The sequence below is a fragment of the Gossypium hirsutum genome, chromosome D02 (assembly GCF_007990345.1).
Source record: "Gossypium hirsutum isolate 1008001.06 chromosome D02, Gossypium_hirsutum_v2.1, whole genome shotgun sequence".
NCBI classification, from domain to species: Eukaryota; Viridiplantae; Streptophyta; class Magnoliopsida; order Malvales; family Malvaceae; genus Gossypium; species Gossypium hirsutum.
The window spans coordinates 26,860,856-26,872,653 of NC_053438.1; positions in this window are offsets into that span (position 1 = coordinate 26,860,856).

Consider the following 11,798-nt stretch of genomic DNA (forward strand, 5'->3'; position numbering starts at 1 on the left):
CAGATTCAGTAACCATAGAATGAGGCACCTTAGCTATAGTCTTCTCAACTACCTTAGCTCTCTCCACTAACTCATCAAACATCTCTACATTTTGAGCTACTGAGTAAACTCAAATCTCACGATTAAGAGCAAATCAGAACCTCTTACAATGGTCTATCTCAGAAAGTATCATCTCAGGAGCATACTAACTAAGTCACACAAACTCCACTTTATAGTCAACCATAGATAAACCACCTTGAACCAAAGCCAAAGATTCCCACTTACGAGCCTCCATATCCTGCTCGCCCATAAACTTCCTCTTAAAAACCTAAATAAAATATCCCCAGGTCAAATGATCAGTAGTAGTACCTCTCCTAACCGTATCCACCAATGATAATCCTCATCGTCGAGTAAAGACATAGCACAATCAAAGTTCTCCTCGTCAGAATAGGACATCTGCTCGAAGATCTTTTCAACTCCTTCTAACCAATACTTAGCAACGGTCAGATCAGTACCTTTCACTCTGCAAGATTCCTTACTACCCAACTGTAACAGCCCAAAATTGACCCTAGTCGGGAAGTGGTTTCGGGACCACAAAACCGAGTCATAAAATTTAGTTAAAATTTTATTTGCATATCTTATATGTGTGATAGTACTTGTATGAAAATTTGATGTTTTAATTTTTGTATTAGGAATGTGAATTTTGCTTGAAAGGATCTAGTTGAGAGACTTAGAAAATTTTGATAGGTAAATAAGTAAGGACCAAATAGTATTAAAATAGGAAAGTTTGGGTTTGCATGTCAAAGTGCCCAATTCTTGATAAGTGGCCGGCCAAGCATGACTCCATTCCTCCAAGTTTATGTTGTTTATTATTTAATATTGGTAAGTAAATTAAAATAAATTAAAGAAAGGAATTAAAAATGAAGAGATGAATAAAATAAGGAGGGAAGAGGGAGTGTTCATCTTTTTTTCTTTGGCTATTGCCGTGAGTGAGGAGAAGGAAGGGAGATTTGGTTATTGGATTTTGGCTTGGAAGATGGCTAGAATGAGGTATGTATTGAATGATTCTTGAAAATCTATGCATGTTTGAGATGGTTAGTTCAAATTCTACTCATCCTATAGATTAGACTTAGGATTTTGAGGTTGAAATTCGGCCAAGAAGCTTGAAACTCTTAGTAGATGTGTTAATGTCACTAAAATGGATAGTAATGTAGGATATGGTGAGTGGTTAATTGCTTTTAACTTGAAAGTTGAGGTTAAAATGGGTTAAGTGATTGCCGAATCTAATTTAGGGGTGGAGGATTGTGTTCATGTTATATTGGATAGGTAGAGGTTGTAATGAGGTTGAAATTGTTGAATTGTTAGCTTGGTAACTAATGAAGTAATCGGCCATATGGGGTAAAAATGGGATGTTCATTTTAGTTGTTGTTTCATTTTTGTGAGAAATGGGTCAAGTGTTCATGAGATGAAATTGTGTGATTAGATAAATTAAAGGTAATAGTATAGTTGATGAATATATATAGATATACATATTCGGCCATCACTTAGGAGCTTATATGATGTTGAGTTTAAGCTTTGCATATTCGGCTATATATATATATACATATATATGTAAGCCCATTCGTGATATTACCTTAGGACTATGTATATATAACCGACAAAAAAAATGGGAAAAACTAGCAAAGGTGAATGTCGAATGAGCTATAGGAGGTGTGGATGACTTTTATGCATGTGGGTGTGTGTGTATGCCATTTAGTTGGTGACATTCGGCATTTCTTAATTAACATTAGAGATGAGTGAGTGAAATCGGCATGTGTATTTGTGAAAATGCCGAATGTGAACTTGGATAATATTGAGTAATGTATGTGCTTTAAAATGATGGAATGGAGTGGATGCTTTAAATGTGTTATGACCAATTATAAGTTAAATTAAGGTTTGCTAAATTACCATTGTCATTGCCGAATATACAAACATACATATGCATGTGTAATTGAAGTATGAATGTTTAGCAAGATGGTTAAACTAGTTAATTTATCGATTTAGCTCAAGAAGCTAAAGGTGGAGAGGCAAGAAAGGGCAAAGAAAAGATCATTGAGTAACCGAGTTGGAACCGTCTTACCCAACACAAGGTAAGTCATCAAGCATAGATTTTGTATTGATCTAAATAGACATAATGTCTATGTAATTATGCCGAATGGAATGATAAATTTATATACATGTATGCATGTGGTGATGAAAGTGTCGAATGAAAAGAAAAGAGGTGAGAGGTATTGAGTTGTTGATCTCGGCACTAAGTGTGCGGGTATAAACATTTATGATCATGAGATTGGCACTAAGTGTGCGGGTTTAAATTGTTCAGCACTAAGTGTGCGAGTTTGATTATATAGCACTAAGTGTGCGAGTTGATTTTATAGCACTGAGTGTGCGGACTTAATATATATATTTTTGAATCACTATGGGCACTAAGTGTGCGACATTATTGAGTTGATCACGGACAGCGGATCGGGTAAGTGCCTTGAGTTCATGGCTAATAGGCACTATGTTTATATTTGGAGTTGAGCTTGGTAAGTTTGAACCTATGTGACAAATATACTTGAAGTCACGTACATAAGATTTATCGTGGAATAGGTGAAAGGCCGTTTAGTTGTATGATTGTAACGAAATTAAAATGATGTATGAAAATGCCTCAAATATCCTATTGATTAGTTTATGGAATGTGAATGCATGATTTGGTATGAGATTGAACCGATAGGTCTGAGGAACTATGCATGGTTCGGTATGGATGGAGTAACTAGCCTCGTTCCATTTTGTTTCCTCTTGTGATAATGTTATTAATGGATGGTAGTGCTTTGCTTATGACTTACTGAGTTATATACTCACTCGGTGTTTCCTTGTCACCTATTCTAGGTTTCTTGGACTCGTCTCTTTTTGCGTGGTCGGGCCGTCATCGAAGTCATCACACCGGCTAGCAAGTTTTGGTACTTTCTTCTTAGTCGGCTTAGGAGAACATTTCGGCATGTATAGGCTATTATGTTGTGTTTGAACTTTGGTATGTAAACTTTTAGCCATGCGAAAATGGCATAAATGTCGGTTGGGTTTGGTTTTATAACGCTAGGTCGTAAGCCTTGGTAATTCGACTTTTCTTTTATGCCATATGTCATGGTTGATTATTTTGGTGTTAAAATTCATGATATTGGCAATAGTGTAGTAGGGGGATGTTTGACAATGATTAGCCTTTGGCATGGCTAGTCATGATCATAATTTGTGATATGTATGATGAATTACTAGTTAGATCAAGGAGAAATCACGAAATGGGCATAGTTGCTTTCGTAACAGATGTTGGCAGCAGCAGTGACGTGAGATTGAAAAATCACTAAAAATAGTAGGAGTGGAATTAATTGATGAATAAATTATGTAATCGAAGCTCGATGAGTCTATTTTCATATAGAAGTAACGAAAAGATCATATGGATAGTATGTTAAGAGATATTCAGGTTCTCGTGAGACAGGGCCAGAACAGTTTCTGGATTCCCTGTTCCGACTTTGGAAATTCATTATAAATTAACCAGAGATAATTAGGAGTCATGCCATATATGTAAAGATTCCTCTCTGAGTCTAGTTTCTATAGAAACAAACAACATCAGTATTGAAGCTCTGTGCAGGGAGATATCCAATTCGTAATGCGCAAGGGTCAGTGTAGTCGATCCCTGTAACATGGGAGACTTTGACTAATAAACTGTACAAATTGGCCTGACCAAAAATTCTACAAAAATTCTACCATATAGGTATATGAGTCTAGTTCCAGGGAAAATTTACGGAACTGGATTTTGAGTTTCAGAACTCAAGATATGATTTTTAAAGCGACTAGTACGCAGATTGACAGCTTGTCTGGAAAATGTTAATAAGTGGTTTGAAGTCTGTTAACACCTCGTGTTCGACTCCGGCGACGGTCTCGGGTTCGGGGTGTTACACCAACGCTCGAAGACGTTCAAGCAGTAACCCACGGTTAACAGGTTTGGAATTGGTAGGTGCAGGAGTAGGATTAGCACCAATAATCTGCTAAAATGCTCATATCATAGCCTCCATCAGAGGGCGTACACCTTCATCAGGTATGTTCACTCTACGTGGCAGCACAGGAGGTGCAAAGGATGTACCATCCTCTTAAGAGCTAGCTCTCACATTAACACGTCTAGAAGGCATATCAAATTATCTAGCATAAAAACAAACAAATAAACGGTGTGAGTTTTGAGAAGATGATCCAAGTCTCAATCCTGCAAGCAAACTTTAGGATTAAAGGCAATGTGTTCTCGTTCCTACCCCACATGCAACCAAATCAGAAATATTTGAAACAATCTCATGCCATTCAATCAGGTTTATATCAATGATTTCAAGAAAATAGAGAAATTTAGACTCATGAGTTTCGAAACTCCAAACACACAACAATCACCTAGGTCCAAGAGTTAAAGAACCTAGAGCTCTAATACCACCAAATGTAACACCCTATATCTGGCCCGATCGTCGAGCCCGCATATCAGGATGTCGCACCACCATCTCATGTCATACACAACAAGCTCCTAATTACAATTAAGTCTTACTAAACACACCTTAAGCACGATATAATAACATTTGTACATACATAAAGGCCACTTAGAAAAATTTAGAAACTATGTAGCTATCGATATTGACACATAGGTATCGATATTTCTCTCAAGTGGTATCGACATTGCTTGGAAAATTGGTACCAAATTAGTATTTTATTTCTCGTCTAAAATCCAAGGTCTCAAAAATTATCAGTACCTTTCAAAAGTATATATTATTTTACCCCTGAGAATCGATACTCATGATAAGGTATCAATACCAAATTACATTACTAACTTCTTATACTTTCAAAAACATGAAGGTATCGATATTAAAACTCGAATATCGATACCTCTACTCCAAACATAAAAAATATAGCAATTACAAGCATATAATTCATACCAACTAATGTCTAAACATCATATATCATTCACTTCATCAAATAGTCACTATAATGTTCGAAGTAACAATCCAAAACTTCATAATCATTACCGAGCAATAAACCAACAATTCAAACTGAAAGTCCATAAATCCTAACCAAAAATAACCATGCAAACAACTTAAAATTCATACCAAAAACCAACATATAGTCTACCACATTGCTTTGTTCCCAAAACATAAACGAATAGATAATAAAAACCTACGAAATAACACAAAGACTTGCTTAGATCGCCCCTCAAAACCACACTGCTCACCCTAAGACAATACTAAACTACAATGCTTAACAAGCTCAGTGAATCCTTAGAATAATGGCCATGCAAATAGTTCTTCAAGCATTAGTGAAACATATATATGGCATAATTATATCCGCCTTAACTTAGTTGACATATTTTACTTCACATGCATATTCAGTAGTTTATTTACAGAGTCAATACATACATGTTCATGAAACATCACAATACACACAATCACATTAATAGACAGTTTCCATAATGGTCACATATCATATAAACTCATATCACAATACATACATATTCATATTTGAAGATAACTGGAGCTAATTTGGCACTTGAGTTATGAAATGTAAATGTAGGCATTATCACCACTCATCAGATACACAAATCTCCAACACACCACATAGACTCATAGAGTCAAACATGTCCCGTAAGTGAAGTATTAAGCTTACATCTACAATACACCAAACATGTCTCGTTGAATGGATCTTAGCTCACATTCCCTTATCTCTCCAAACACATCCTAAGGCTTCAACGCCCATATCACATATAACATATAGGTGAGTACTCACAATCCTATGGCATGGCAACTATATCCAATGGTCTCAAGTATCATAAGTCCAAAATATTTGTATTTAAACACACATATTACTTACCAATTTTCGATTACTTTCATTGCACATTTGTATCATTTGCACAATATTATCTCTATCACTTAGCATGTATGATATGCTTACACATATACTCTTTCACAACAGTAATCATGAACATATAACACATATATAGCATCTCATTTCTGTTCACAATTTCACAATAACACAAGCACATATCTCATAAGATAAACGTGGCTACAAGAAATTTTACACTCAAAATTTAGAGTAGCATTTTAAGCAACCACTAAATACCCAAATAGCGCATTGAATCGTGTCCACAAGTAGTTAATCTAAACACTCACCACTACGCTTGCGCCGAAATGCCGAAAGCTCAAACTAGCCTTTCCTAGCTCGTAGATGGTCCTAGCGAATTAAAAACTTCAACAGAACAATTCACACAACAATATATTCAAAAATCAGCTAAGAACTCACCACAAGCAATAAAAAAGTAAGCATAAACTATGTTCCCATATAATTAAAACCATTAAACATAGCAAATTTTAAACTCGAATATCTCGATCTATACTCATTCTTTTTGCCTAAAACCAATTTCATTCATCTTATAATTCACCTACGACTACTTCCCAACCTTTAAACTACACAGAACATCTCAATTCATGGTTTTGACTTTTTTGACATGTTTTATGGCTATTTTTCAAAAATTCATTAAAACTCAGGGATTCTTTAACAAAACTTCAAAAAAAGTTTAGAAACATCTTAATCAAGTTAAAACCTATTGATTAACACTTTGAAATCACATTTTTACTCGAAAATATAAAATTCACCATTAACGACTCTATTTTTGACTTTTAATCAAAACATGTGATTTAATGGTTAAAAATTTAGTTTCAAAGACCTAATAACATTAAAAATTAATAAGAAAGTGAATGGTTACCTTTTATGGAAGAATAAATTAGTTTTTGATGCAAATTCAAAATACCCACAAGTAAAGAAGATGAAGAAATTAAGGGTATTTTAGGATGTTTTCTTGAAAATTTATGGAGGTTTAATTATTGGGGAATGATGAAAATCAAAGTAATATAGTTTGAGAATAAAAAATCAATTGGAAAAGTAAGGGAGAGTAAGGGACGAGAAAGCTTTGTGTTGCGGAAAACCTATCATGAAAATAAAACTGGGAATAGGGTTTTTAAGTTGGTTTTTAAAATTTGATAAAATTGCTACATAAATGCTCACAATTTTGACCCTGTTACAAATCGGTCCTTTTTTAAAAATTATAGGTCTTTAAAACTCATTTTCGAAAATTGATTTGATTTTCTAAAAATCATAGTCGAAAACATCACTGGAATACTATGTCACAAAATTTTAAACACTCTAAGGCTAAAATTCCTAAAATACCCCTAAAACTCTTATGCCCTATTTTAAGGTGTTACACATAAGGCTTACTCTTTTTCTATTGAATTCTTTCTCTAATTGAAGCCTGCCATGAGATCTAAATTCTAATGTTCTTCAATTGGTGGATACTCTATACGCCAAAGTATGAGTTTGCCAAAAGCTAATAATTTTAAACCCAAGCAGATTCCACATTGTCTTTTGTCCAGGGTTCTCTGGTACCTATCTTGGTTTTAGACCCCCTTGGATCACTCACCTCGCCACTGCTTTTATTGCTATCTAGCTATTTACGAAGTAAAAGAGGAGTGGGTGAGTTCTTTAAGAACTCAATGAATATACAAGAAACAACACAACATATAAAAAAATTAAACAGAAGTATTGTTCTGCAAGTTAGGCTCGCCATAAATATGCGAGACCTAGTTCGCGGTTACCTGCTTGTCAATTAAGTAGAGAAACATAAAAACCTTCAAAACAAACTGACATGTACTTGTTGGAAAACACATTCATGTTCACATAAAGTATATTCTTATACTTGACTTGTTCTTGTTGGAAAACTTAAAACATATTCATGTGTTTGTCTTATCTTGTCTTGTCTGCTCTATTGGATAAGCAGACCTCCTTATAACACCTCACTTGTGACTTAAAGAGTCCTTAACATGTCCCATAAGTATAGCATAAAGCAAAACACTCTCAAAAACTACAAACATGTCCCTTTGAATGAAGCATAGCTCGACATTCCCTTATCTCTCCAAAAATGTCCCAATGCCTCAACACCCAAATCACAAAACTTGAAGGTGGGTACTCACAATCCTATGGCATGCCATTATACAACATATACAGAAAGATATCGTGTCAAAAACATTTATAAAACATAGATCTCGCCAATATGAAGAGCTCACAAAAATAGTTGTTCACATAGACCTCACATAATATGGTTCATAAAAACATAGCTTAAAAACATATCTTAAAACATTTAAAATATAAAGCTCACAAGGGAGCATGCATAAAACATATTTTAAAATCATAATCATAAAATAGAGTTTTAGAAAAGCTTACTCTTGAACTTAATTTCAAATCCCTAAGCTCCTGAATATCATAATGGTTCACACACACAAGTGATGATCCCTGAACATTCACCGATTTGCCATGAATTTTAACTAGTTCTGGTTTTCCCTTTTCCTTGCTAGTAGATGGTCCGCCTGGTTTTCAACATACATAAACATTCATATATTATTTAACAAACAAAGCATATTAAATTCACACATACAAGTGAACCTAGTTTCCTAGACAATTAACCCTAACAGAGTAGGGACTTACCTTGATTTCTAAGAGTTAGGTTCTAAATAGAAACCTAGTGACAATAAAATAATCGATAAGAGAATTTTCCATTGAAAGGGCTTAATTTATAGGCAGTAAGTGTTTTAGTACTCTTATGATACCCTACTTGACATAGGAAAAATGTTACATGAATACAAGTCAACCTCCTAATTCAAGTATAACTCTACTTATACTGGCGAACAACAGTTCACAAACCAACTGGCGAACCCCCCTCTCACCAAACTAACTGGCAAACCCCTAGTTTGTGATCCAACTAGCAAACTCAGCTCACTTAACACGGGTTAACCCTCCTTACCATGTCTTTAGGCTTACACTTCTCACCAAATCTATTGGTGAACTTTGTTGAAAGTCTTCTAGCGGACACCTATTCGCCAAACCACTGGTGAACTCCTACTTGATCAATCCAAACTCTTAAGCCCTATCTCTGGATGTTACAAATTCCCTTAATAAGTCAAAAACCTAGTAAGCCAATAGATTTTCCTTAGCATGGAAAGCATCTAGCAGCTAAGTTATTCGTAAATCTCTCTAAGTTCTGATCCTCGAAATACTTTAATGTTTCGTCGTAAACTATATTTTATATTACAAGTTGACATCGTATACTTGCAATAAAACCACATTGAATTGTTAAATATTTTTGCTTGTTTATTGTACACATCCATACATAGTCACCCACTCATCTAAGGTTTGTAATCAAGTGAGCGTACACTAAGTTAGTGTGAGAAAGTGGGGTTAATGGTAAGAGTCTATGTTTTCTTCATTCTTTTTATCTCGTTTTATATTTAGGAGCTTCTAGTTATTTGATGATCGGCTAATATGACCATTCAATGATACCATTAATATAGGTATTTTTCTTTATTATTAAAGTAGAAGAGATAGAAAGAGAGCTACAAATAAAAGCATTGGGAGGCTTGTTGATTGGAGGAGGAGGAAGAAATTCATCTCTTTTTGTTTAATTTGATTGGTAAGATCTTTTGAAAAAAATTATGATTTACCTTTATTATGATATTTTAACTATATGTATAATAATAGTGAGTATTGTGTGTTAATTGCATTTATTTTATTTAAAGTAAACAAATGTTAGTGTTGAGAATTATGCAATGTTCAAAAGTCTTAAATTAAGGGTGTGTAAGTAATGTTATTGTCATATTCATAAAGAAAGTGAGCATGAGAGGATGTTAGAATGTACCCTTATGAAAAAAGTGGTATATGCATGTATATTTATAATGAAGAGTGATATTGAATATTACTTCATGGAAGTGAATTATTTATGTGAATCTTCGTGAATAATATAACGAGTTACAAGTGTTAATTTGTGTATGACATTATCAATCCTACTTAAAAGAGGATTTTACTATATATATAATTTAAAGTACATAAAACACTTGCCCTTGTAAGTTTAAGAAAGGGTTAGGATATGATTGGTGCCAATAGTGTTACTGAATGCACTTAGTTGTGAAGACATCGTTTAGTGAGAAGACAATGAAACTTGCCTTATGGCATGGCACTTATGTGCTTTGTGAAATCCCTAAGGGATTTGGTGTTCAATTTGGTGCACTTCAGTGCAACACAATGTATTGGTGTTTGGTTGAACCCAAGTGTCCAAAACATATTTCATTGAGATTACCAAGGGTGAACTAATTAAATTTCAATAATAAAAATGATGAAGTGTTAATAAATATGTATCTTAATCATTTAAATGTTTTTCTCCATATTGTTATGTTTATGTTCATTATAGTGATTCATTCAAGTGATTTGTGCTTTGGTTGATAAATAGCTTTGTAACTTCATTTTATTTCTTTATAGTTATTCTTTATTTTGAACAACGTAAGTTTCATGTTTTTTTTTTTCTCATTAGTTCTTGCTGAGCTTTATGCTTAATATGTCATTGTTTTTGCGCATAGATTAACTTGAAATTAGTCGCTCAGCTCATTTTGCAGTTAACAACTTCACACCATTACTATTTAGCAAGAGTATGAAATTCATGTATTTGTGTATTTGGATACTAGTGGCATGTACTAGAGTAGGGGTGAGCAAAATCCGATTCGATTCGAAAAACTCGATAAAAATTTTAAATTTTGAATTAAATATCGAGTTATTTGAGTTAATCAAGTTATTCGGATCAACTCGAATAAAAAATTAAGTTTTTCAGTTTAACTTGAATATGAATTACACAATTCGAGTTATCCAAAATTTCGAATAAGAAAAGACAAAACTACGTCGTTCTGATAAATGTTTACTTTTTTAAAAGTTAAAATTCAAAATAATTAAGTTAAATGCAAAACTACATCGTTTTGATAAAGCAAAACTACATCGTTTTGATAAATGTTTACTCATTAAGTTAAAAGCAAAATCATTATATTGTTCATGTAATTAAATAATCTTGTACTTCGTCTACTAGTTAAATAATCGGTCCATGTAAACGCAACATTAAGTATAAATAATAGGATTCATTAACTTGACTCGATTTGACTCGAATTTTTTTTACTTGATTCGATTCGATTCGAAAAAAATTAATTTGAGTTTGGTTGCTAAAATAGGATTTTTTTAACTCAACTAACTCGAAATTTTTTTACTCGATTCGACTCGACTCGATCGAATACTCACCCCTATACTAGAGAGTCCTTAGTTTATGCATACATACATACATACATACATACATACATACATACATACATACATACATACATGGCTTTTCATTTAGTGACCAGTTGAGTGGTGTAAATCAAAGGGTCATCCGTAGGTGCTTCCACGATGCTTCTCATGATGCCATGTGTCTAGGTCGGGGTAAAAGTTTAACAATTTTCTATATGTTTGAATTTTAAGGACTATTTTTTAAATAAATTAATTTTTTAACACTTGTAATTATTATTTAGGAAGAACATTATTTTATTCTAATTTTTAATTTATCTTAATTATTATATATTATTTAAGTAAAGTAATAATTAAAAAATTATTTATTCTCTTTTATTCTACAATTGTTACTAATAAATTTAAAAGACATAATCTCAAATTTAGCGCATAATATTTATATCTTTTGTCAATTTTCTTTAGCTAATAGCCTTCAATCTTTTAAACAAAGATAAATTTGACCAACTATTTAAAAAAGAGACTAATTAATGTTCATCCTAATGACTAAAATGTTAAATTTTGAAACATGACATGCTTCATTCCATTTTTTAAAATTTTATGAAATTTTTATATATATGTTTTTAAATTTTAAATTTTCT